Source organism: Bactrocera neohumeralis, chromosome 3 (genome assembly GCF_024586455.1).
Source record: "Bactrocera neohumeralis isolate Rockhampton chromosome 3, APGP_CSIRO_Bneo_wtdbg2-racon-allhic-juicebox.fasta_v2, whole genome shotgun sequence".
NCBI lineage: Eukaryota > Metazoa > Arthropoda > Insecta > Diptera > Tephritidae > Bactrocera > Bactrocera neohumeralis.
Window position 1 is genome coordinate 27,918,049 of NC_065920.1, and position 7,168 is coordinate 27,925,216.

The 7,168-nt window shown below is 39.4% G+C and overlaps 1 protein-coding gene across 1 annotated transcript in view; it reads right to left on the reverse strand.

The window, feature by feature from the left end:
* The window catches only part of LOC126753304 (protein FAM107B), a 68,445-nt gene extending 62,700 nt beyond the window's left edge, over window positions 1-5,745 (reverse strand). The window contains exon 1 of the transcript XR_007666112.1: window positions 5,159-5,745. The gene's annotated coding sequence lies outside the window, so the exon portion shown is untranslated. The remainder of the gene's footprint in view (window positions 1-5,158) is intronic.
* Window positions 5,746-7,168: the final 1,423 nt, after the last annotated feature.

Genomic DNA, 7,168 nt, shown 5'->3' on the forward strand with positions numbered 1-7,168 from the left:
TGTCACCTAGTGAGCATTGTTTTCTATGGCGTTCGTTCCTCTGTTTAGCATGTCAGTCTGGAGTGGTTTTGCGAAATTTTTTGCAACAAAATAAGGCACAGTTTCGGAGATTTTTTTCCGACGCGAATTTAACCGAGGTCTGACTGTTGTCCAGATCTTTATAAAATGGTTACATAAGCAATTCGAAGCAAAATCTACCCAATCTCGTAATTGTTTTCATTGATTTGCGATGCGGTGAACTTTCGCTTTGCACAGAGCTCTTGCATACCCAAATATTCTTGAACGATTTGTCTAATGCATTCCTCTGATATCTTTACAGCACTAACTGCCTTGAACAACTTTCCCTTATTTTTTGTAGTGGCCGCTTCTACATATACAAAGGATTCATTGTCCTCAGTGCTCATATGTTTTGTATGAAATTTATAATCTTTCACTTTCGAATTCTAACGAATAGTCGCTCCGGTGGCGCAGAGCTCTTACTTTTGGGATTAGCTGCATTTCTCTCATGAAAAAATCGGGTTTCATCAAGGCTGGAAAATCGCTTTTATCCCGTTTGTTTCAAAATCCCAGGACATCAGATACTCAAAATATGGGTCTTTCAAAAGTTGGATCTATCTAGTGATTCCCTCTAGTAGAAATCCATATATGAGAGAAACAATTTCACACTCTTTTCGACAGTTTTTCCTACTAGGTAAATATTGCAAATGTTTCTTCTTCATGGGCTCAGTCTAATAGTTTATGCCTTCTGCGCACGAGGTGTCAGAATCACCATAAAAAGTGGAATGAGTACACCAACATAAACATCATGTGGGTGGGCCCTACTGCTACGAATGGATTAAGCGATGCAATAGGAGAAGCGCGATAATGTGATTGCCATTTCATTATGCGCCGGCGGCAAACAGGATATTGAGACGAAACACAGCCACATTTAAATTTGAAAATGGCAATGCTTAAAACTTAAGAGCAGTCGGAAAGGGAGAGAGAGTGAGTGAAGGAGAGGAAGTAGGAGCAGCGAGTTAAGTTGCGTTGCAATATAAATTGATTGCACGAGCCACAAGCAGCAACGACGACAAGGTTAGCATTTCCGAGGCAGAAACAGTATGAGGAACGATGATGTCAGACGATAAGCAAAGTAAACAAGCAGCTAGCGAATGCAACTTCAAAAGTCATTAGGCAAACAAGAAATTCTCTATATGTGTATTAAACATACTTACAGTTAAGGACAGAAAAATAGCATTGGTATTGATTTTTTTTGTATGATTTATCAATTCACCTGGCGGTAGTTAAGGCAATAATCTCACATCACATTTAGCATGGAGACAGTAGACGTAGCGGCTAATTATATACTGGGTTCCAGGCCCGAAATCGCTAATAGAGATGATGAAAAGTGTCATTCGACATGCAGGTTTGCCAAGATTATGAGATCTCGCAAGGACTGCAGGACTGTTATTGTCCTAGTGATAGGTCACAACAGGATGACATAAGTAACGACGATGCATGTCGAAAGTGCAGGGAAAAATGCATGAGAAAGACGCAGGAACACCTCCTATGCTTCTGATCAGCATTATCTAGAACTCGTCTTATGTATCTAGGAGCTTCGGAGTACAAGGAACTAGACGAAGTATCAAAGCTCTTAGGGTCCCAAAGCGTTGACTACTTGAACTCAAACTAAACTGAATCTCCAACTGACTTTACTAAGGAAGAGTAAGTCTCTGTATTGGATGTGACAGCCAGCCAGTATAACCCAACCTAAACTCTATTTATGCGTTGCTTATGACAACATTTAATTTATTATCGTTTATATGTGACCTGGTCTACGGAAAGGGGGCTTAGGTGTCAAAAAAAGGAGAACAATTAATGAGATAACGAGAAACTGACGATTATTTTTAACAGCTTTTCCCAGAAAACTAGTTTTCGCACGTTAGCTCCCTTTTCGTAGACCAGGTCACATATTAACAATAAACACCATTTTATTATAATACATTATCACAATGTGCTATTTCTCTGTCCACGACTGTATATAGGAACATGTTATACGAATATACATAACGAAAAAGGTACACACTTTTGCTCGTTTACTTTTTAACGCGACTCAACCTAAAAAGGAAGGGATTAAGGCGCAGAGAGAGCCCACGAGTGTGAGGATGTGCGGGCTCCTGCGTTGTCATCGTCTAGACGTCGCTCTCGTAATTGCATCAGCAGCGTAATAACGAGTGAACGCTCATGGATGCTGCGCCTACAGCAACGACAGCTTCTATGCTAGTGTGCCGTCTGTGTTTAGAGCGCTTCCTGTGGCGGCAGTTGCATAAATTTCTAATAATTCTTGGCATCTATCCCTAAGATGGATTTTCATGCTTGCTTATACTCACATTTTGCGATTTGATTTGATTTGTTGGAATACTTTTGCGGTCAGCGTCGCCGAGTAGCGTTGACTAAATTCGTTGAGCGGTTCGTTTTATTTATATTTATTTTATATCGCCGTTAATTCGCTATTTTGTAGTAGTTGATTTTTGTTGTTGTACTAGGTAATTGGCGGGAAAATTTGGAGCGAAAACGAGGTGAGAAAAAATTATTAATTCTTGGATATTTTCTAACACAATTTTGTGACCATTTCTAGGTGCAATCACCTATAAAACTTTTAGATTACCAAAAATGGTTTGAAAAAAGTTAAAATTTATAAAAGATAAGTATTTTATATTGCTCCAAGAGTAACATTTCCATAAAACACCATAGTTTTCGAATCTCAACTTTTAGTAACTACAACAAAAAAATATCTCATCAATCTTATTACGATCTGCCTTGACGAAAAAACGAAAGCAGACTGGAAACACCATGCAATGAACATTTCAGTAGCTGTCAAGAGCTAAAAGAAGAGTAGACTATAAATCTTCTATGCTTTGTGTAGGAAAGTAAATACAACTAACACTCTAGGGTTTCTTTGTCTCGCAGGTTACACAGATAAAACTTCTTGCATTGCTGAACTTCATCAGAAGCATGGGATGGTTCAGATAGAATATAATATAATGAGACGATTTTAGTGGTGGTGGTTTCACAATGCGTTTCCTAACAACAGAGGAGAGGAACAATTGTACCAAAATGTGGCAGCAGCGGTGGTATTCCTTGTCCCAAGGGCGCTGGACCCACAGACTTACACCGAACATCCTACCTTGGATCGACAACCGATATGAGGACGTAATTTTCTATCTGGCCCAAATACTTAGTGGAAGTGGGTGCTTTAGAAGCTGCCTTTCCACAATAACATTAGTCCGAACTGTCCGACGTGTACAGAGTATATTGAAGACTCTGAACATGTAGCATTTTGTTGCTCTCGCTTTTCAAATACAAGGAAAAAACTAAAAACCACACTCGGTAGTATAATATAACGACACTCATGTCTCAATCATGTCAAGTCGTCTATCGGCCCGCATAATAGAGGAGACTTAAATGTCCTGTCCCTCCCATGAAGTTATACTTAACCGCTGGTTCCGTGGGAGAGTTATGAGATGGGAGTAGGTTAAGTTTAGCGAATTAAAGTTCCGCACTCCGGCTTTCGATACTTCCCTCACTTTAAAAAAGCAGTTACCAGCAAAAACATTAGAAATTAAATTATTTTTATACCCCGAACACTGCATATACATTTTACCACGAAACTTGTAACACCTAGAAGGAAGCGTCGGAGACCCTATAAAATAATTATATAAATAATTAGTGCGACGAGCAGATTTGGTTTGGTCATGTTTGTACATACGCGGACTAGTCCCTCAGTTTTTGAGATATCGATTTGACAACTTGCACAGGCCCTTTTTTAATCAAAAAAACTGCTCATTTGATGCAACCGCCGATATCGGACCACTCTAGGTCACAGGTGTCATAGGTAGGTAGGCGGGCTCATATAGCACTAGCTGTGTCATTTTGGTGCACTCCTCGTAGACCTTTATGTTATTGCCATCACGTTTCATCTTCTCTTTCAAACCATTTTGTGATTTCGATGAAGCTACTAATGTCCGATATGCTTTTTGTAGACATCCATTCAAGGTTTGGTGCTTGATGGATTCCAAGTGTTCTGTGTTGGATTTGCGATATTGCTGGACATTCACAGAGAAAGTGGAAAATTGTTTACTTATTCCCTACAAGTTCGGTGCCTCGGCAGATGTTGTTGTAGGGCATACCCATTTCGGACGCATGTTCTCCAAATGGCCAATGCCCTGTTATAATAGCAGTTAGTCTGTAGATACTGTTCCTGGACCTATTTAATAAGTCGTTAATTCTTTTCTTGTCATATGTTGGCCATATCTGTTTAGCTATATTGCATTTTGTTATATTTTTCCATCTATTGTTTGCGAATCGTTGAAATTGTGTATTGAGCTCTCTCCTGATCGATCCTAGCGGGCTCGGTATCCACTCTGCCCGGATTTGGAAAGCTCCTGCCTCTGCCAACTCGTCTGCTTTTTCGTTGCCGAAAATGTTCCTGTGGCCGGGAACCCAGATCAAGTTTAGGTGGAGCTTATCTTCTAGTGAGCTCAGTGCATTCTTGCAGTTAAGGACATACAAAGGGATCGTTTAAACTCAAGTGGATCGGAGAATTATAGCGGACATTTATAGATTTCGTAAAATAGAAGAGCTGTATTTTAAATACATACTGAAACATTTTATATATTCAACTACTTTCATTAGAATAAAATTAAATGTGAATGTTTGGATGGCATTATCATCAAAAAGTCAAACCGAATTGACGGCCTTTAGCAGCTATTGACATTCATACAGAATATGACATTAGCTACAACATAAGTCGCATTTTTTATTGAAATCACACATACACAACCTTTTTCTATTTTATGAAGGTGAACAAAAGTGACACATAAATACACAACAAGAGCACACAATTGCCAAAATGTCCTTCTGTCAATATTTTGGTATCTGTGCCTTCCTTTCATTTGTTTATTTTTACTCCCTTTTCAACTACATTCCTTTCGCATCCACTTCACTTCCTGCTTCTTGCGCAGGCATATACACACACACACACTCAAACAAGTAGGCAGTATTCAGTGATGTTTGAACTCTTCAATTAAAAAAAAAAAAATACTGGAATAAAAACATTAACGAGAAATGACAATAAAATGGAGAAAAACGTGCTCACTACCACTGCGAGGACAGCTACCTTTTTGACTTTTCAGCTGGTGGAGCGTTGCAGAGGATTTAATTGCGGGGCATCATCGGGCACTTGCACATTTCCTTTTTCGGTTTCACAATACAACACTTTTGGCACTGCGTTAACGCGTCCACTTCGCTTATCCGAACACTTTTCGCACAGTTTCCTTTTGCTCACACAAAACTCACAAAACAAAACCACAATTTTCTTTTCATACAATTTCCTTAAATATTTTCACTATTCATCATTACTTTTATTTTCAAAACAATTTTTCACTAGTTTTACGCGTTTCGTAAGCGCACGCAATGTATTTTGTTTGTAGCCTGAAATTTTTTCCGGATTTTGCTCAGCTTATAACTGGCTGCTGCTTCTGCCTTTTCGTTTGCTACTACTGGCGATTTGTTGTGCGTGGTGAGTGTAAAATGGAATAGGATTGATTTGTTGTTTGTATTTCGATTTCAACTACAGCCGCGTAACGCGTTCACTGCGCAAATGGAGACAAAACAGCCTGTTTACGCGCTTTTCATTTTCATACTGACGTTCGGTTGTTGTACATTGGCTGCGCTTGCCTTGGCTTGACTTGGCCTGGCCTGGTTGATACTATAATCTCTGCTGTAGAGCGGTGTTCGGTAGTCTCTATTTGTTGGTGGTTGCAATTCGCTGCCTGAGTTCAACTGAGTGGAGAAGTGTCGTCGTCGCGTTGTGCTTGTTGTTGTATTGTGTTACACGTTCGCTATGCCAGGCGTGTCGTTTTGCCACACTCACAAATACTCCAGCAACAATCTTAACCCCAAACACAGCAGCAACAACACAACATCAAGCATAGCACATTTAACGAAAGAAATAATAACTGAATGTGCTCTCCAGCAAACGCAATCGCTCATTCTTGCTTTCCATTTCGCCTTTCTTCTTAGCTAGCACCGTTTTGTGAGAGTGTGTGTTTTACAGGCAGCGTTGTTTTCTTTCGCTCACAACACTACACAGCATACTTATGGCACCAACTTCCAGCGCTCCAATAGATGAGCGCACTCTTTCACAACAAATACCAAATGACATTTCTCACTTCTTCCCCATTGAGAATGAAAAGTGCCCAATGAGAATATTGTTTTAGACAACCTTTATCAAATCATGGAAGATATGAGGAATAAGGTTAAAAACGTATTTAAGTTTCGCAGATGACTGTTTAATTCCATCGGTTGCAACCTCATATATTTGTAATAAAAATTGTTATTATTTATATTGGTTATAACTGACTATTTGAAATACCGTAGAGAACATTGCTCGAACGAGTCACCGAAAATTGGACTCAATCCATGGGCCGTCTGAGACGTAGCCGCGGCCAACATTTAAAATAGATAATCTTCAAAATATAAATGCCAAAGAAGGTTCTTTCGAATGATAATAAATATTCTCCATTAAATTTGAAGTTCCTGTGTGTTTTTTTTAAGCAGGGAAACTCGAAATGGATCACCCTTTACCACTGTGGGAGTAAGATTCCCTTCGAGGTAATGTGGTTTGTCTTTTCAGTTATAGCCTGCAATACCTCCCTCCATTCGGTTTTTATTTCTTCAATCGGCGTCTCCGCATCAGCCGTTCGTTGAATAACCAGCAGTCCAATGGAGCCATCAAACGAGTAGTTGCGGAACGATATGAGTCCAGTTTTAGAAAGCATACATATAGAAACCGAAGAACTCATTTAGTATACCGCTAAATATAGTTAAATTTCTGCCGGCTAATTGAGTAGATCATGAGAAAATTGATACTCTTACGAAAATCGGAAAAATTTTAGTTTTAAAGTTTTCAGTGAAGCTTCATCAAAAATATCATTTGAATCGCGACGTGTTCACTTTCCTACTGACACTTCGATAAATGCTCCTACCTGTAAATCACTTGACGCTCAGTTCCCTACAAAGAGCGCCAATCGTACAATGGTGTGCGTGTATCAAGTGTTTGGTTTGCTGCTCGCACAAATGTTAAAAGAAAGAGGAGACGGACTGAGAAAACGCGCAAGTAAATAAT